Source organism: Filicampus tigris, chromosome 13 (genome assembly GCF_054856515.1).
Source record: "Filicampus tigris isolate MCC_2025a chromosome 13, RoL_Ftig_1.0, whole genome shotgun sequence".
NCBI classification, from domain to species: Eukaryota; Metazoa; Chordata; class Actinopteri; order Syngnathiformes; family Syngnathidae; genus Filicampus; species Filicampus tigris.
This window is the reverse complement of record NC_141229.1, coordinates 14,582,324-14,604,289: the sequence shown is the minus strand read 5'-3', so window position 1 is coordinate 14,604,289 and position 21,966 is coordinate 14,582,324. Positions and strand designations below refer to the sequence as shown.

The 21,966-nt window shown below is 39.5% G+C and overlaps 1 protein-coding gene across 6 annotated transcripts in view; it reads left to right on the top strand.

The window, feature by feature from the left end:
- Nucleotides 1–21,966, top strand: part of dlgap2a (discs, large (Drosophila) homolog-associated protein 2a) — a 176,538-nt gene that overhangs the window by 8,236 nt on the left and 146,336 nt on the right. The window lies entirely within an intron of this gene.

Below are 21,966 nucleotides of genomic sequence, written 5' to 3'. Positions count from 1 at the left end.
TGTGCCATAAAAAAGTACTGACTTCGGTACCCATCCCTAACTCCATGCATGCTCAGCACCACATTGCCCCTAAGACACCAACGCGCACACAGCAGATACAGCCAGTAATTACTGTATGTTTATTTATTGTTTTTCTTATTAATATTGTTTTAGCAATATTCTTATTTGACTTTTTTACAAATTTATTTTCTGGATGTTCTTTCAAGTTACAGTATATTTAAAGTTGAGTCTTCAAGGATTCAATATTTTTTTATTGTCATACAACAAATATTTGATATTTCCACATGATATGTTCCATACGAAGTACGATACCAGAGGTTAGCCCAGTAAATCCCCACACTTGAAAAATAAAAATAAAATAAGGTAAAATGTTTGAATGTGTGCAAAGATACAATTCAGCAATGGTGGGGCTGCAGCAGAATGGAAATGCAAAAGGCTTGATGTTTCATGTAATATTTACAAGGTCCTTTTGTTCTTCACAAAAAGAATAGAGTGTTCAAGAATAAAGTGTTCAACGTGCAGGGATGAATAGGCTTGAGGCTACGATGGTAGTTTTGAGTAGTTGAGTTTTGGTGGTTGAATAAATACAAAGCTTTGAAAATACTGAATACAGTACTCATGTTTATTAATGTGATTTCAGTAGCAATCAAAAATAATTGTGAATAATGTTTTCCAAGATGACCTCATGAAGATAACCTCTGTCATTTGCAAAATGGCATTCATTAGATTTTCTTTGGGGACAGTATTATAGAGGGAGCCGTTCTACGAGGAGTTGTGGCAAGCCTTGTGATGATCATGATGGGCTTGTTCGCATTGTTGCAGGTGTGAAGAGTTGGCTGATGTAAGTGAAGAAAAGGGAGATATACTCAGGTACCTGACTGCAGTCCTCATAATGTTATACTCTAGGCCTACTTCTCGACTGCAGTGTGATTGCATGCGGCTCTTCCATCCTGCAAACAAAACCTCTCTGTTGCTGCTGAGATGCAACACAATTTGTCTATGCATTGGATTGCTCCTTTATTTGAGTAGTGGCTGAAATTTGATCATTGCAACATCTGCCCCTGCAGAAAAGTTATTTTTTTCTGCTGTCATTCTGTGTATGACAGAATTTCTAAACTGATGTGTTCTACCGCTGAGCTTTGGTGCATGCACATAACATTCTCTGATGTGACACTAAGGCCGACTAACAAAGGATGCAGCGACCTTGCTGAGGGAGCCTTGGAAACTTGCTGTGAATTGAGGTTTTAAAGCTTAGCGTTTAATGGAAACTATCCTGCAGGATAGAGTGAATTGAACTTTTTATTATTTTATATTATTATATTATTTATTTATAAGTGTCATTTAGTATTGCATATATGAGGAAGCACATTTGATTTGGTCAAGTTACTTTGCCTCCAGTTATCAGAATTATCTTGGCATCCTGTTTTTTTTATAACAACACACCTTGCACGTGAGTAATTTTTAGATCAAGATACCTGGCTCTCACTTTTTCCACATCATCCACACAGTTTGAGGGATAATTCATGGATTTGGGTAAAAATGGTGATTAGAGTACCTAGTGTTGAGACTTGGGTTCTCATTAAATGACAATGGAAAATGTAATGAATGACTGGCGTGCAGTAATATGAATTACCAAAAAGAAGAAGAATAGCAGTAAGATGAGACGAGACTTGACATGCCATTGCTACCAAAAGATTGGCATTGCACCTGGGTTATTTTATTAACTCTCTACGTTAAGTGTGGGTGTGTGCGTGTGTGTGTGCGCGTGTGTGTTGCGTACGTGCGTGTGCGTGTGGTAGTGTGCCCCAACTCACGGCTGTTTAATTGAATAGGGCGCCCTCTCCTGGACAGTTTTCGAGCACTTATACAAATACATCACTGAAAGAAAAAGAAGAATCGCCTGCATTTGCTTGCCACCTCTAATTCTCAACTATTTGTCATATTCATAAGCTTGTGCAAAGAAATTGTGGTGATTAGGCTTATCATCATCGTACACTTTCTGTTATCAGAGTGTCCCTCCACTTGTAATATAATGCTCATCCTCAGCTCTGGTGAGCGCTCAGCTTTTCAATAGAGGCAATTCAGAATATTCCTATTATCGACATTAATTACTGTGTTAGTATTTTATCATTCTCTCGCCACTTGTCCGTGCTAAATATTTGTCATCGTCCTTGACTATACTCTTTTCTTGCTTTTGCATTTCTTCAATTTTAAGGATGCAGGGTACTTTATGAATATTTAACAGTTTTGTGTAATGTCCCACCATTTTCTTGTTAGTAAATGAATACTTGATGAAACTGAGGGAAGCACTTGTATCATATTTGCGTTTTTTGAATTCATTGTTTTGCGTTCAAAACTTTACTACACTTTCTATGGGTGACCCAATCAGACCATAGTACTTCACACATATGTAAATAGCCATATCTTCCATTATGCGTTACCTCCGTTTCGCAGTTGATAATTTGGAAATTTCGATTTTTTTTGGAATGTGTTTGAATCTTTCGTACAGTCTTTCAATATTGAAACACAGAATTACTGCTTAGGCTTTTAGGGGAAGCTTGTGTATGAGATCCAGTATACTTCCATGAACATTTGGATTCACATGGAATTACTCAATAAAACTCAGGTCAAAAAGGCACTTAAAATTCCCGAACCTCTTGACTTATAAACTGCATCAGTCCAATGGTTCCTCTCCCAGACTTTGTCTTGAGTCTGAAGCCTTCCTTATCAATGCTTTGCATGTTCTGTCTGAGTTTGCTCATCCCACTCAGTAAATTTCACTGACAGAAGATTGAATCAGGAGCCTCTCTCTCAGATGCTGTACTAATTAATGGTCACTTTTATGTCTCAGTGTGTTCAACCTGCTCTGGTGTGCACACATACACTGCATGCGTTCACTTCAGATGAGCACCCATTTCTTCTAGTACTATTGTAGTCTAATTTTAAGATCACTTTTATGCCAGCACATTCTATCCAATACAAGAGCTGTAGAAAATTCTTCCTGTACGAACTAAAGAATGAATAATGCTCAGTTTTGACTGACAGTGCATGCCAAATAGTATTATTTAACCATTTTTTTCATTATGGTTGTAATTATTGTACGGGTGGACATTTGACATGTCCAATTTGAAATGTTCTTGATGTCTAAAACCATTAAATAAATCAGTTAATCATTCATTTGTAATTTGTATCTTGAATGTTCTGAACCTCACATGACCTCATAGTTGACGTCTTTGTCCGTCTTTTGAGATAATCAGAATCAGAATCATCTTTATTGACCATATATACAAAAACACACAAGGAATTTGTCACCGGTAGTATGAGCCACACTAGTATTGCAGAACAAGAAAATTTAACAAAAATAACATTTAGGACGTAACTAGTTCTGTCCAACAAGTAAAATATTTAATCGTGATTAATCACATTTTTTCTCAGGGGGTTCAGGTAACGACCAGTAGGTCATGTATATATAAAAACTGCCTGGCTCCGTTCCGTCCAAGCTTCGCTTAGCCTGGCCTCCATTGCTTCTCCATGGCAACAGGCACCAAATTGTTTGGGGCCAGATCAACTGAACCGTGCGAACCTTCACTGTACACTCACAGTATTCGGGGTTATGTCCCAAGTAGGCGAGTCTTGGCTATGCTAAGCAGAGATGAAAAATCAATTCCCGGATTCAAGCCAGCGTAAGACAGCCGGCCGCTGGCTGCCGCCAATACATACTATAAATGTACACATATTGCGATTTACAACAATGCATAACCATATTTACAATTTCATATGTACTTGTGGATGAAATAAGAGAAATTTGTGGTAAAACCTTTTACGAACCGTAGAGTAACTGGGTCCATTCAAATGAATGAGAGTGAACTCTCAAATGAACTCTCATTCATTTGAATTCAAGACTGTCACCAATTTACCCTGCTATTGATTGAGACAAAAGCTGTGATCAGCAAAACCGCTGTGTGCAGTTAAAATGCAGTCATAGTGCTCAGTTGATGTCCTCTACAGTGTTACCTGCCCAGCAAAGTACAAATGTGAGTGTAATTCTTCTTGTATGCCCCAGTAGGGACTCCTGTCAGTGAAAAACAGCATGCCTGGCGGGATGACACCTGCTGTGTGTGGTTTGTTTGCCTCAGCTTGTTACTGACAAATTGAGTAATCTTGGGATAAAGCGTTGATTTACCACAGTCACTCTTTTGCTTGATGAAGGGAGGTTGGAAGGAATGAGAGAAAGGGAGAGAAAGTATTTCAACTATATTTTTGATTGGTATCTGTAGATGTGCTGACAAATTTGTAATTATCTCTGTTTCTTTCTGTCCTTTCTGTAGCATTGCTTTGTCTTATTCACAGTTCAGTGGTGATCTCATTAATTCACCAGGCACTGCTTGTACATGTCTTGCCCAGTTCAGTGGTTCATTTTGCTCTGATGTTGAAAGAGCTATGAATGCCATCCTGCCATGCAGAAATACCACTTTAATGATACACTGATACTGACTGGTTTGGAGAATAGTACAGGATTGAGATACACAAGACACAGGGAGTGGTAGACTAAGAAGTTTAATAAGATTTGTTTTTAAATATTTAATTTTAATTGTGCATTAATGAAGTGATCCCAATACAGTCATTTTTTGAATTCATGAAATAATATTATTGCAATTCTAACTGTAAAAATAACCAAACAAACAAAAAGGAACTTGAGACTAGCGATGCGAATCTGCTCTAGAAAAAGCCACTAACTCGCTGAAGCGTTTGTTTCTTGTCTGTTAAGAATACCGCCCAAATCTATTCTCTATTGTAGAATTCAACTTAATCAATGTAAGGAAATGGGAAAGAGGAGCCTTCTGTGTTAAAATTAAGTCACAATTTGTCTCTAAGTCCACTAAAATACAGGAGACAAACTATAGCTATTGTAGTTGTCAGTCCTCTAACACAGAGTCATTAATGACTGTAGATAAGTTCAGCGTTCAGCATTAGGACTGCAAATTGCAAAGTAGAACAGAATGCTACCAGTAGAAAGACAATTTGCCAATTGAAGTGACAAAGCAGTGTCATTACATTGAGATTTCATCACATTGGAAGCAGACTTTCGCTCTTTGCAGTTAAATAGGCAGCCAGAAATGTCCACGGCCAGCTCTCAAAAAAGAAAACCTAAAACAGTTTCAATTTCAGTGCCCCCGTGATTGTGTTTGCACAGCCATATATGAAGATACTTACAAGTAAAAGGAGGCTATAACTCACCCCCCCCGAAAAACATGTTCTCGCTATTAGCCAGCATTGTTGACTTTGAGATTCAGCACCGCTCAAAAATACTTAGCATTTTATAGTATGTGTGTGTGTGTGGGGGGGGGGGGGGGGGGTGCATGCGTCCGTGTGAGTGCTCGTGTGCATGTGCTTCTTCATGCTTATTGGAAGGTTCTTCACAACTGTGACGCCTGTTACTCTAGAGAAGATAGTGATGACTTGATAAACTGTGACGTTATTAGCAGGTATTTGAAATGTAATAAAAATGTATTTTTCTTTACATTTTTTTGCAAAATGTATTGCCTCCGATTACCGGGACTACTTATTAACCAAAGGCAAATAACATTTGTTTTTCATAATAGATTAGATTAGTATCCTTAAATTGATTATGATTCAGTCACTGGTTGTGTCCGTAAGATGTCAGAAAATGGGGAAGAATGTTGAGCATTGTTTTCCAAAGTAAAAGCAGATGTTTGTAAATAGTCGTCAATTATTTTGATAATCCATTAACTGTCGATTAATCAATTAATTTTGACACCTCCACATGTTTTGTCACAGTATGTTGCAGATAAAACAAAATTGGGTTTATGAAAACATATAGCCCAAAACCGATAAATAACTCAAATTCAATTTAAAAATAATTAAATAGTAAAAATGTTTTATGAAATTTCAACCTGGAATAGCACCAGTCGGTGCTATAACTATTGAATATACCTATTACACAATCCCATGGTACCACATATGTGAAGAATTAAAAAAAAAAAAAATTCATCAGATTGAGTCCTAGTATCTTCAAACAGAGATCAGAAAACACAACATTGCAAATCCTCCACTGCTTGTTGACCTTTGGTTTCCATACTAGTACTGGTAGTCGTTGGATGAAGATCATTGACCTAAAGCATAATTTTCAAGGTATTAGAATGCTGTGCAATGATTTGTTATCTCTGTGGCAGCCTTGGGAATTATAACCTGAGCAAACAGCCATACACATCATTATAATTCATATGAAATGGTCCGTTTGTCTTCACGATATCATAGAAGGAAAACCCATAAATTAATTTTTATTGCAAGAGCTTTGCTGTGCAAACTGCCGCAGTCCGCTGTATAGCTTATTGACATGTCGCTTCAGAAGCCATAACACCAGATCATCAGAGAAAATGATTCTCACTTTTGAAAGCCAACCGCACATGAGCATGCTAAATCTGCTTTTTGCCATCCTGTTCCACTATAGCCTGGAATGAGCGGCTTGGCACACTGACTTTGAAAGACTAGTTTGCATATTTAGGTATAATAATGCACAGCTTTTACAAGACAATGGCAAATTCTTATCATTATTGCACATGTCACTGTTTTATAGCAAACCATGTAATCTGTTCCATGAGTTTGCCCTTTGATTGTTATTACTGTAAAATAATGTTCCATATTAAAATAAATAGAAGTGCCTGCCATTCATATGTTCCAGGAGGGCAAACTTTACAACCATTCAAAGTCATATTCACACATACTGTACTCTATGGACAACTTATACTGTAATTCTGATTCTGATTATCTCAAAAGTATATATGTGTGTGTGTGTCTGTACATATATATATATCCATCCATCCATTATCTATACCGCTTAACCTCACAAGAGTCGCGGAGAGTGCTGGAGCCTATCCCAGCTGTCTTCGGGCAGTAGGCGGGGGACACCCCAAATCGGTTGCCAGCCAATCGCAGGGCACATAGAGAAAAACAAACATCCGCACTCACAATCACACCTAGGGGCAATTTAGTGTGTCCACTTAACCTACCAAGCATGTTTTTTGGGGGGGAATGTGGGAGCTAACCGGAGTACCCGGAGAAAACCCACGCAGGCACGGGGAGAACATGCAAACTCCACACAGGGAGGCCGGAGCAGGGATCGAACCCGCGACCTCTGAACTGTGAGGCGGACGTGCTATATATATATATACGCTACTGTAATGTACTGAATATTAATGATCTGTTCACTTGTTGAGGTATCGGCCAAACAAGGCCAACAATCAGCCTACAAAATAATCACCACAAAAATCACATTTCTTGGCATGTCGTGATAGGTCACAAATAAGCAGCATGAATGGACATATTCTTTTTTCAAGGACACAGTTAGTGAGGCCATCAACCCTAGTTATTCTTTGAATTCATGACTCAGTCATCTGTTTTTGTTATTTAGCATATTTACAAAATTTTGCAATAATTTCTTACTTTTGCTAGTCAAAGGAAAATACTAGGTTTTTCAATTTGCTGCAAACTAACCGTGAAGAGCCTTTGCAAATCAGTTTGGTATCATAGTTTGAGTAAAGTGCAGATTTTTTTTCTTCAGGCACAGAGAAGCTTCGTAGAATAGGGATTAAAGACCCTGTAATGTTGTTTTCGTGAACTATTTCTAAATACATGAAATGTTGGAAGATAAGTGAAAATGTGCAGACGGAGAACAATGTAGCACTGAATTGTAGAGATATAGCGTTAAACGGGTACTCAAGTCAAAAACTTTCAGGACAATAATATGTGGCCCCACTAGTCTAAACACAGTACTGTATTCGACTAATATTGCATTCGTGGAATAAGAATTAAGACGATTAATCCATCCATTTGAATCAAAAACAGAGCTCAGCCAATTTGTCCTGTACTGCCTATTCTTGGTGACTGAAACTGGTGTCAAAGTGCCTCTTGTGCTTGCATTGCGAACGACACATGCCCAAACCCAGAAAACAGGGGAGTCATGAGGTTTTCTAATGCAAGCTCGAGGGAGAGTTGTGTGGAGAGGGAAACTAAGGCCTTTTTCAGACTGCCAGCCAAAATCCGATTTTTAGTCCACCCAAATTGAAATTAGATTGTCTCTTTTTTAGTCGGAACAGTCTCACAAAGCACATGAAATCTGATTTTTGCAAGACCGATTGAAACCACATTCAGGAGGTAGTTTCACATACGATTTGGACAGGATGTGTCGCAGTCTGAACAGATTCATACACACAGATCCGTATTGACTGTCAATAACGTAACGCTACGTGACGCAAGACCCAACGCGTAAAAGCAGAGCGAGCCAATCGAAGTGTCGAGCAGTAAAGACTGGAGCATGTCGAAGCAGTGGTGGGTGCTGGTCATTCAAGGAGGGGAAGCTATTTTTTTCCAGCCTACATCATAACTGCGTTTATTTATTTAAATGTAAATTCTACCCTCTGATCCCTTTAAAGAAAATGAGAGTCACTAAACACAGCACTAGTCGTTTTTAACAAAGACAAAGTCAGGAAATGACTCTACATAATTCAACACAGTAAAATATATTTTATTTTACCTGGAATTTTTGTTGTTTTCTGTAAAAATGCCATTTTGTTTCAAATATTAAATGGTAATTACCTCTTACTTTTGACTGACTGAGAAAAAAAAAAGAGTACCCCTGGTCTATAATGTGGTGCTATTTCATCATTAGTTTTTCCTTCAGTTTTTGCATAAATATTCTTTTACTGCAGGCATGCATTACTCTCTATTCATGAAGGTAATGCATGGCCTATTTAATTTTCTGCACCAGCAACCCATTCATTTCCCTATTAGTTTAACTGTAGCCTGCTTTCATTCAAGGTGACATCTTATCTCCCCCTTCAGTCTGCATCACAGAGATTATGCAAGCCTCAACCATGAGAGTCTGAACTCGATGTGAAATAAAATAAAGTTTGCAGCCCTACTTCATTTTAACCGGGGGTCACAGCCGTTGTTCACTGAGCTTCGGCTAAAATGTGGCTTCCATTGTTGTACATTGACGCCTTGTGTGTCTGGCTTAATTTAACATAAGAAATACTTTGGATTTTTAAAAGGTTGAGGCCCTCCTCTTGGAGTGTGTTTTACTTCTGTCTCTGAAAAAGTGTGCAATGCAATTGCGTAATTGTCGTATAAAATGCTATTCAAAACTGAAGCAAGGAACCTACGTCCCCAAATACAGTAATGTAATGTATGAAGCCTCAAGATAATGTACTCCTATTCAACACTGCTTCACAACACAACTTTAACACATCACTTTATCACAAGGTAGTTGATTATCTGAGTCTCCATCTTTTAGCACCTGACCAACTAGAGAAAGGAATGGATATGAATTTTGTGATTCTGATTCCATCATCAATACTGCTTGTGGATCTGTTCTTATTGGTTGAGAAAATGTAATGATACAAATGTGTTTGTTTTCTTTAGTTATTTAATATCTCAAACTTTAGACTGAAGAGACAGCATTTCCATTATACACTTATAATCTGTAATCTATCTTTATTCCTTAAGGGGAAAATAGATAGACAGTACATACGTAATTAGGTCGGTGACCTGAGTTAAGCCGCTATGACGTTATATTTACTAGCTCTACATCATCCAGTCTATCTGCACCCTTGCACACTTACTCGTTGCAACCAGTTAAGACTGTGGAGTCACTAACCGGAAGATATCAACACATTGTTTAGGTCAGTGGTCTGCGACCTTTTTTGCATAAATGAACCCACCTTGCTAAAAATGGACCCCTCAGGAATAACGAATACACCTTAAAATGTAAACAATAATTTTGAAGTTATAATCCTACATATGGCGTTAACATCATTGCAATTTGCAAATGTGCATGATAAAAAGATGATATGATTGAGTTCTGCTTTCATACGCTGGGTGTCGCCTACTTGCTAGCGGATCAACTACTAATGTTTACGTGGGCAGGCTGTTTAAACAGTGCTTGCATTTTCATGCTCCTACTTGATCACTTGGGTGCTACTTGTTCAAATGATTGTACAAGTTTGTTGTATTGCCTTGTTTTTGACGACACATACCTGGCACAACGGCTTCCTACATTGATGTCAAGGGGGAGCTATATAGAAAAATAGTGAAAAACTGTCTTCTTCCTCCGGGTCCCTCAGGGTGAGGCTTAGAACTTTTTCAACGACCCTTGTATGATTGCATGATGCTTTGATTCCTCACCATACCTGTCAACCCCGGGGTGTACTAAATACAGTATTACAAAAGTTGGAATTTGCCCTTAGATATCTGTATATAATCTTACACATTACTCATTATCTTCAAATGGCTGTTGTCACGTGAATGGAAATCAGCGATGTACGGCGCACATGTTTGAAAAGGTGTTTCCACCTGTTGAAATTACGCCGAAAATGTACAACTTGACAGGTATGACTAACATTTGGGAATATTTACAGTGCTTCTTTTGTATTCACTTTAATCCAGTACTAATTTAGACAGAAAACAAATCATTGTGTTAAAAATAAAGAAATTTTGACCTGGTTTTGCAAAACACTTTCATCATGATTGTAGACAAACAACTTTTTAAAAACCGCCCCATCCCAATTGAGAGAACTCCCACCCCACTTCAATCCCCGTCCCCTACCGTGACAGGCACTACACAATAATTAGAAAATTGTTTTCTTCTCGTCACTTTTCTGTCGCTCTTGGCGTGACATGGGCCCAATCACGGCCAAGAACCAGGCGATTTTAGCGGCTGAGCCCCATTTACAGCAGTGTTGTTTTCCTTATCTCCTTCTCCCGCTTCTTACTTTCCTCTGCGCCATGTCAGTTGAATCACACCCAAGACCGAGGCGCACATGCGGCCTAACCAACAGCTGAGGCCCGGTCAGTTAAAATACGAAAAGAGAAATTGAAAAGCAGAATCATCAGACAAGCCAACAAACATTCCTAAGAATGGAATTATTGTGAAAGTTTTTTTTTTTTTATTCCTATCCCTATGACCAACTAGGGTGCTAAATGCTGGCCCTACCAATGCTTTCATTGTACCAGTAACAGTTAAAAGTAGTTTTGTAGGACTTGAAATGTAGTTTTTATTAATTCATTTGATTTCATTTCATTAATTCACTTTTAAATTCATATTTATACCGTGCACCATTTTTAACGTAATTTTAGTTTCTAACTGTCCTGAGGCCGAAAAATCAAATTGCACACTCCTTCCTTCGCATGCACGATGCTCGTACGCGCAGACTTTTTCACCTGTGGGTGTCTGGGGCGGAATAATAGCTTCTGGTTGCAACTGTGAGACAACGACGAGAACGTGCATGACGTCACATCCGCCTGAGAGTCAAACCTGTAGTTTATATTACATCAAGCTAACATCAGCTAATGACTGTACTTGACTGAGTTTAAGAACAGAATTTTCAGATGTTTCGGTGTTCATATAATCTGGCTGTCCGTTCTACATCACACTTAGTAGCCTTTATAGCCAAACGTCTGCAGTCCTCCCGCTGCGGCTGACATTAAGTCACAATACTGGTCTGATTAGAGAGAATGCTTCTCCATAGTGAGGTGTTTAACTGATCGATTCAATGCTTCACTCATAACAGCGCCATTCCTAGCGTGCTCTGAAATACTGTAACTATAGCTAATTTAGATTTTATCTTAAACTGAACATATGAAATGAAAAATGTCAAGTCTCTGAAGTCATCATGATTCAAGCCAATTCCTAAATCTTAGAAACGCTGCCTGTTGTACAGTACACAGACTAATACCGTCCTTCTTAGCTACTGTTAAAATACAGTATATGTATTGTATACTGTAAGTGTAAGCCTTTGGTGGAGCGGGGAGGAGACCGGTTTCCATGTGTGTGTTGTTTGGAGAATGTTATCTGGATTGTCTATCTCTGAGAAGAAGTAGACTGTGTTAGGGTAATTTTATTAAGTAGTTTCAGTTTAGAAATATAGCATCTGATTCTGAACGTGAGATGGTGCTATACTCCAAAAGGACAAACATGATTTACAGTATCTGAAGCTCATAATGATTGCGACTATGCACTAAGTCATACGCTCACATCGTCTCGCCCTCTTACAGCACTGTAGAGGCTGTCATTGTGGACAAGAGACAATTCAAATACTGTATGTCACAGACAGCAACATTGAAAAAGCAATACTGTTCAGCCACCCTTGCTGTGCTTCACTATTACCTACACTACAGTATGCATGTATTTACTGAGCAAGTTTAACTATAGTCTGCATAACTGAAAAGTTCAATCTCCAGGTCCAAGTAAACGGCTTTACAGGAGATTTAGATCACTTTGGCTGCCCCTGAAGCTTCTGGGAGGCTGTGTACTGGCATATGGGAGCAAACCAAGGACCCATAAAGTATTCAATCTGTGTGGCATCACAATGCATCAGCCTGCTGTCTCGGCCCAGCTACCAATCACACTAGCAGACTGTTTAGGGAGGTGTTAGCAGCCTGCCCAAACACTCCAAGGTCAATACTCACAGAATGGGAGGCTGAATTTAAACACACTCCCAGATCAGTTTGGAGTGATGACTAAAAAAAGACTGGAAAGGTGTAGTGTGCAGGCTCATATTTTCAAGACATAGTTATTTCATTTTTTGTTTCTTTTTTCCATCACACAGCAAGACGATTTTTGTCAGCAGGATTACACAAAAATGGTCTGCCTGATTTTTATGAAGCATTAAGTCTGTATCATTTTTACTGGCACTAGGCAACTTTAAGGAGGAAACCACAAACCCTGCCACAAAAAAAAAAAACTACAAATGTGTCACTTCCCCACTTTCCCCATTTGTTACAAAGACAAAACATTGTTATATTATATTGTTTGGACACAATTAGATTCACTACATCATCGCCATTCATCCTAAACACATCCACTGGAAATTCAGTCCAACTGCAGGCGAGCAAGAGCTCAGGATTTCACGACAGTACACTATGTGCTGCGCCGCTGGCGCTCATACAATACAATACAATACAATACAATTTTATTCATCTAGCGCATTTCATAACAGCTAGAGCTGTAACAAAGCACTTTACAAAGAGTAGACAATAAATAAAGACAATAAAAGGCCGTAATGCACACGTATTAATAAATATAGATATAAATAATATATAAGATATAAATAAAAAATATGAACAAATAATGCCAATAAATTAACATAAAAGACAATTGACACCTGGAGTACAGCTCTTAAAATGACTGACAAACTGGCAGAGCTGGGCATCTCCTAACCGTCACCGTGTTCCGTCCTGCATATTTAATCGACGCACGTGGTCCCTATCCATCCCTCATCGGCGACAGCCAATGGGCGTCGAGAACGTGAAAATTACGTCGTAAGAAAAAAATATCAAACAAAAACAACGGACACACGCACAGCGTGGTGATCAGTGAAATAAATACAATAAGGGGCACATGTCATTGCGCCTGTGGGACCGCAAGGTACACAGAACTCTTTTATTTTATTTTTTTCTTACTTGGCCATGTCAGGAGTGCAACACCTGTGTGTGACGTCTTCCAGGTTAAGTCAGTTCTCGGCGCCGTTTGGCTGACTCGGACCGACTGGGACCACATGCGTCGTTTAAATATGCAGACGGGAACTCGGTGGCGGTTAGGCGATGCCCAGCCCAGCAAACTGGACTGCTTTGGTGAAGTTTTAGATTATTGTATAGTTACTTCGTTGTGCCTATTTTCATGGATAATAATAAAATAATGTATATAATATTTAGTAATATTTTCAATTTGTTTTTTTAAACCCTGTATTAGCGTTGTTCCAATCATATTTAGATTAGCACAACACAGTCCACATACATTGTTTTATTTATAATCTTAAAGTATTCTGAGCACACGTTATATTTTTCGAAAGAGTGCTGCACGAGCCACTTGCAAAATTGTGGCTATTAATCATAGCACGGACACAGATTACGAGTAACTTGTCATGCAAAAAGGTACATTATTGTCTACAGTAGTCTATTAAAAAGATGAAGTTGGGCATTACAGAGTGTCAACATCAGGACTTCCATGATTCTGATGATAGAGAATCAGATCCTCTGTGCTTGTAGTTTTAAAACACTCACAACATTTTTGTGCCGAGCGCAAGTCTAGCGCAAAGAGCAGTCTAACTACGTATGGTTGGAGTTTTCTTTCTTGGGTATTTTGCTAGACTTTACACAGATAGAATTGGGCGTAATGGGGCATTTGCGACTTTGTGCGGAGTTGTGGGATGGAAGCTGACTTTTCCCCGACAATCCTAGCAAGCATCCCTTATTTGCATTAAAATCAGGGCAGTCCAAGTGCAGTACGCCAGAGTACGCCATGCTTGACATTGCGGAAACAGAAATAGACTTGCTGGGGTCTGTGCATGACATTGGCAGGTAAACTGCAAGATCTCTCCTTGTGGATGATGTAGTTCGCCGTGCACGTGAAGTAGGCAGTTGGAGACCATCGTGCACCCCCAATTGCGCATCTGTGTGTAAACCCCCCCTCACCCCCATCACTTATGAATGAAATCCGATGACATCAACCCCACACGCCCGTGGAGCGCCGAATTTGTCTTCCTGGGCTTTGATCAAAATACACCAAAATTGCATTGCTGCACCCGTGCTGTGCACCTATTTTTGCCGAGTCTAAAATCCAGCCTACTTCTTGTAACCAAACTTACAGATGCGCCGGTGGGCATGGCAGGAATGCCCAGTGAGGTGTAGCGTGTCTACCAAATTCACAAACACATTGAACTACTAGACCATTGCCCCTCGCACGAAAATTACGATGTGCCTGTGTTCACGCGAGCGCAGACTACTTTTTGCTATGAAATTGTTGGATGAATCCGGGGCGATCCAACTCCGTGCACCGAAACGCCCAGAGAGGCACAACACAGTCTCAAACACGGTAGACTAGATTTGTGCTGACACAAAAATGAAGTAACGCCCATTTTTAAGCCGAACGCACAGGCACCAGTCCACCAATTTAGGGCCCTCCATGTCTTTCCCACACATTTACCTGATGCAAACGTGCATTTTCTTGTACCGGTATTTAAATCCCCTGGGCTTACTTTGCAATAGAAATCATTTACTGTCCCTACCCCCAGTGAAGGGATTTAGGAGATGGTTGAGGTGTGGAGACTTATTCTCGGCAGAACACACTCACACATCATCTCCTGCCAGTTTTTGTAATGGAACAAGCCTCCATGCAGGGGAACAAGAGGATGCGAGCTGCCATTCTTCCATGTTGGCTACAGGCCTAAAGAATTGAACGGAAAGATGGGAAACAGGAGTGAACAAGGAATGAAAATTGCTGGCTTGGCTGCGTAGGTTTGTGGTCAGGAAAATAACTCTGTCAGGTAGAGTGGATCTGTTCCTACTGGGAAACGTGATAAAACTCACCACATTTCACAGCATGATACACCTCAGTAATGTGCCGTTTCCAAATCATTGCTTTTTCTTCGGGATCACTTCTGCTATTGCTTTTATCATTGACTTCATCTCCTGCAGTCATTTTTTTTAGATGGCTGTGCTCTGTTTTCAACACTGAAAGGGATGCCATGGTTTTTAAACTGTTTTCATCATGCATTGTAGAGGCTCTTTTTGCCTCCTCAAATATAACAATTCTTTCCACTTAACTCATGGGGGAGCTCTTGTGTCTGATTTCAAGATGACATAAGCTATATATATATATATATATATATATATATATATATATATATATATATATATATATATATATATATATATATATATATATATATAGGCGGCACGGTTGCGTGGGTTTTCTCCGGGTACTCCGGTTTCCTCCCACATTCCAAAAACATGCATGGTAAGTTGATTGGACTGTCTAAATTGCCCCTAGGTGTGATTGTGAGTGCGGATGTTTGTCTCTGTGTGCCCTGCGATTGGCTGGCAACCAATTCAGGGTGTCCCCCGCCTATTGCCCAAAGACAGCTGGGATAGGCTCCAGCACGCCCCGCGACCCTTGTGAGGATAAGCGGTACAGATAATGGATGGATATATATATATATATATATATATATATATATATATATATATATATATATATATCACTTAACCCTTTTTTGCCGGTCCGGCTGCAACCCTCCACCCTTGATCTGGGTACCCTGGCGACCCCCCGACCTTATTCATAAAAATTATCACCCCCTGCCCCGTTCCCTCCCCGTGATTGACGCCGACGCAGGAGGGATGCGAACGGCAGAGGCTTTTTAAGGATCATTAGCTGGCTAATTTAATATTCAAACCCGATTTGGACACGCTTCAAACACGCTTCAAAATGCACCACTAGTACTCTACTACTTACCCAACTGTGTGTGCTTACTTCCATTGGGGTTGGTTTTGTCATATTGTATAATTATTTGGGTCCAACAGCCGGGTAGAAGTCGCAGTCAACAAGTTACTTATTTATTTTGCACACTTCCCCTCCTTCACGGCCCTCAAAAATAAAAGCATACCAGCAAACCACTACACTATACACAGCAGGTTTGCTACGGCCTATTTCCGGAAGTAAGGAAGACGCCAGAAGAAGTGCATGAACTCCACCTTGATGTGCCAGCGTCATCCATGAGTCAGTGCTGCGCGCAGCTTGAATATACTTGTGGACACAAGTTGTTTTGAAACAGTTGAGTTCCAAGTCGGTCGGTCGGTCGGTGTCGCTTCAAAAAGACAGCGACAACAATGGATATCGTGCTCGCTACAAACATAAAGGGACCGAGATGACTAGATGAGGCATTTAAATTCATTGCCAAACTAGTTTGCTTTGCAGCAGCAACGAGGTGCGTGCTGCATGCTCTCCTCCTCTCCGTGTGGGAAACTGTATGTCATCGCAACATGTGACATAATGGACCGATCAGAGCAGCAACAATTCCTAATATGTGCGCGGCTTGTGTCGCAGACCTATCGCTAACAGCACAATGCGTCGGTCATGTGAATCAATGCGGCAGTTGTCGCTCGCGCCGAGGCTAGAGTAGAAAGAAGCCTAAAAAGAAGCCTTTCACCGGGTGGGCTGAGATGAAATTTGGCCGCCTTGCGACCACGTCAATCACATGAGGGACGATTAGTAGGCCGGACTAAAATCCACTTCCGGCCATGCTTAGTCCAGCCATTTTTTAAAATTTGTCAGCCACCACCCCACCGCCCCGAAAATGGGCTGGGGGTGTCAGCTCAGATAATATTATATATATATATATATATATATATATATATATATATATATATATATATATATATATATATATATATATATATATATATATATATATATATATATATATAAAGGAAACAGAAGACTCTTACAGTGCTGCATTCCATACTGTGTCCCAACTTCTCACATTCTCACATATTGCGTCCAATCCCTGAAGGAAGATCTTAATTGGAGGACAGTGATCTTTTGACCGACTGACTATTGTTTCTCTGACAGTGCCAGCAGTGTATGGCAGATAGAGTGGCTTGACTATTGCAGCCAGCTAAATTATGAAATAGAAGGATTATGGTAAGTCCTAGTGGAGTGGTTGTGCCCTCCGCTGCTTCAAAATCTCTGTGACTTTGGAGATTTGTGGCCCGATATGAGGGACTTCAATAATTTTTTACAATGACATCTACTCAGGGTGTATGTCCCTAAGTTTTTCTCCTCCCTCAAGTTTAGACTTTAGCTATGCCTAAAAAGGTCAACCTTGTCCTCACTTCTCAAACTTTTAGTTGGTCTTGTATGAGACAAACCACAAGTCTAAAGAACATTGAATATCATTATGGAAATAATGCTCCGCTGTTTGATTGATTTGGGCCAAGTTGCCATGCAAGCACAAAACATATGACAGGTGTAAGGGAGTACAAGAGAGTATCTGTTTTTGGCTTGCATAATTTTAGACCCTCAAAATTTAAACATTTGTAAACATTTCTTCCAGTGGAAGTCTTTGAAATTTACAATTTACACAATTTTCCAGGACAGTGTAAAATTTATAATTCATATCTGAGTGCCCCTGCCAAACGAGTGACGTCAAAGCCTACAAGCTTTATTTTGTCCTAAAACAACAGTCAAACAAACAAGCAAAAAGGACTGGAGACCGTGACCAAAAGGAAAATAAATAGGGTCAACGCTGGACCAATCCAAATAACGTTGTCCCCCTAACCAAAGTGAAGGAGAAAAGCTAGGTTAACAAAGAAACAATTAATACATTTGGATAGACACAGAAGTACAGATAATTGACACCAGTACCGATGTCCAGGTACTGGATAATTTCCCGGCCCCACTTTAACCTATCCCAAATATTCACACTTTAAGCCACTTGAGCAGAAAAGAAACCCACTACAGAGGTAATGATAATAACTATGTATTTTACTGATGGGATTCAAGTTACCAGTAGAAACCAGTCCTATCATCTGATCATTTTAACAAGAATATTGTACAGCCTGCATAAACAAACAAACCCCAATTCCAATGAAGGATTGAGATGAAGGTTGTTGTGTAAAACATAAAAATAAAAACAATACGATGATTTGGAAATCTTTTTTAACCAATATTCAATTAAATACATTACAAAGACAAGACGTTTAATGTTCAAACTTTTTTTTTTTTCAAAATATTTACTCATTTTCAATTTGATGCCTGCAACATGTCCTAAAAAGCTGGGACAGGGGCATTTTATAACCTTTCCTTTTAGCAACACCCAATCATTTGGGAACTGAGGACACTAATTGTTGAAGCTTTGTAGGTGGAATTCTTTCCCATTCTTGCTTGATGTACTATTTCACTTGCTTAACAGTTCAGGGTCTCCTTTGTCACATTTTGTGCTTCATAATGCACCAAACATTTTCAATGGGAGGGACGCCAGTTTAGTACTCACACTCTTTTACTATTAAGCCACGCTGGTGTAACACTCTTGCTGAAATAGGCAGGGACGCCCCTGACAAAGACATTGCTTGGTTGGCAGTATATTGCTCCAAAACCTTTATGTACTTTTCAGCATTAATGGTGCCTTTACTGGTGCCTTCACAGATGTGCGAGTTACCCATGCCATGGGCACTATCACAAAGCCTATATCATCACAGATACAGGCTTTTGAACTTTGAGCCGATAAAATTACGGATGGTCCTTTTCCTCTGTGGCCCAGAGGACACAAGGTCTATGATGTCCCAAAACATTTCGAAATGTCAGACTCGTCAGACCACAGCACACTTTTCCACTTTGCAAAGACCATCTCAGATTAACTGGGGCCCAGACAATCCAGTGACGCTTTTGGGTGTTGTTGATATTTGGCTTTCATTTTGTATGTTAGATTTTTAACTTTCATTTGTAGACATAGCGACGAAGTGTTATCAGACAATGGTTGAAAAGGATTTGCAAATCTTTGTATTATGTTTTTTTACAGTATTACAGCATGTTGCCATTTATTGTTTGGGTTTTCTCTGGGTATTGAATGTTTGTTGTGAATGGTTGTTTGTCTATGCTGTATGTACCTTGCCTGGCAACCAGCTCAGGGTGTATCCCGCCTCTCACCCAAAGTAGCTGGAATATGCTTCAGCTCAGGGTGTTTCGGAAATGGATGGATGGGTGGAGGTTGAGGCTGTGATTGTGGCAGTTGGCTGCTCAATTGCTAAACCCAATTGCATCTGATAATGAATAAATTACGAGCTTATCTCATTTCCAATATCTATGTGAATGTTCAAGTCCATACTATAATCACTTTATCTGCACACATTTCTAGGCTTGATAAAAGCTCTGAGAATTCAATTAAAAACTCAGAGTCAGGGCCAGGAGGGTGGTTACGATAAACCAGACATGCAACACTGAAAATGGTAACTTTAAATCTGATCCGAGGGTAGAAAAATTGACATAAATTCATGAAGATTCAGCATGATGTCCACCTCTGATGCTAGCTTTGTAAGGTACTTTTTGCTCATATTGAATGATACATTTGTTGACAAACAAAATCCTCACACAGTTACAGAGACTTACTGAGGCAGAAGGAAGATTTAGATTCATCTCACTTGTTCTTAGACCTCCTTCGCCAAAGCACTGCATTATTGATTAAACTCCGAATTCACAACATTTCTCTCTTTCCAAGACTGACTTTTCAACATAACGTCTCAGGAACCGAGTGCTGACTGTCGCAAGTTTCAGTATATGAACTAGATCCTGTGTGCATTTTTTAATGCTACTGTCTGTTTCGAAACTATTACCTATTTTTATTCTTTCACAGTAATGATTAATTTACAGCCACCCATGTGCATCTCATAATGAAATAATTGATGAAATTGGTTTATTTTTGACATTTATATGCATGTCGAAGACCAAATTTTAAGGTACTTTTTGGTTCTGTTGAACTACATTTTTTTTTACTAAGAAAGTCCTCATGGAGATGCACACAGTCATACAGTCTTACGGACGCAGCAGGAAGACTTTGATTTGTCCCTCTTGTTCTTAGAGCTTCTTCACTAAAGCACTGCATTATTGATTGAAATCCAAGTTCCCATTTCCCATTTCCAAGACTGACTTTTCACGACAGTTTCTCAGGAGCAGGGAGCTGACCTTGTGAAGGCCCATTAGTTGAAGTTGCAAGGTATGATTCACATCTTGTATGTATTTTCTTTTGTTATGCTATTTGATAGTCTGTTTTAAACTATTACCCTATGTTTTATCCTTGTCCCTTTTAATTGTTATTCTACCATTCACCATTATTTTTTCAGTCATTTCTCTGGATAGCCTGTCCTCTAGTGGAAGGGCAAAGTAACATCATAGGCAGTACACCCAGTCTTGAATAATTGCTGTGGAAATAATGTAAAAATAATACACCTGCTTGTCACTGATTAATGTAGTTGAGGTGAAGACAGCATTAATGTCAGACTCATAATCATAGTACATAACCACCTTTGGAATGATTGTTATGGTGCTCTTCATTGAAATTAGATGCAGATGTGGCTAATCTTAAAATTTAAGACTGATAATCAACAGAGATGAGAATGCAAAACTTTCTATCCTGGTGTTATTTAGCAAAACTGCTGTTGTATTTCCCTAATAAATAGTTTTGAAATAACAACTAGGCTGCATATAAAATATTATTTGTCAACCTAAAGAACAGGGATTCTCAACCAGGGTGTCATGTGAGATCATCAGAGCCACAGAAAGTTTTCCAATTTCTTTTAATTTGTCGAAAAACTATTATTTATTTATTACAAATATAAACCGTAATGCCACTGAAATTGGAAAGTTGTGTAAAATGTAAATAAAAACAGAATACAATGACTTTCAACCTATATTCAATTGAATACACTACAAAGACATGATGTTCCAACTGATGAACATTATTGTTTTTATAGCAAATATTCATTCATTCATTCATTCATTATCCATACCGCTCATCCTCACAATGGTCGCGGGAGTGCTGGAGCCTATCCCAGCTGTCTTCAGGCAGTAGGCGGGGGACACCCTGAATTGGTTGCCAGCCAATTGCAGGGCACACAGAGACAAACAAACATCCACATTCACACTTACACCTAGGGGCAATTTCGAGTGTCCAATCAACTTACCATGCATGTTTTTGGAATGTGGGAGGAAACTGGAGCACCCGGAGGAAACCCACGCAGGCACGGGGAGAACATGTAAACTCCACTCAGGGAGGCCGGAGCCGGGATCGAACCGATGACCTCTGAACTGTGAGGCGGTCGTGCTAACCAGTCTACCACCGTGCCACCCCAGCAAATATTCACTCAAATTTAAATCTGATGCCTGCAACACATTAAAAAAAAAAATGTGACCGGGGCAATAACAGACTACTAAAGTGAGGAATGCTCAAAAATACATCTGTTTGGTCTCTCTGCAAGTACAAAGCGAAAAAGCTGTCTATCAACCGCACCCAGAATTTTCACCGCCTTCTCTGAGCCCATGCTCAGACGCAAAGTGGAAATGTGTGCTGTGGTCTGACGAGTCCACATTTCACAATGTATGTCCTCAGTTCACAAATG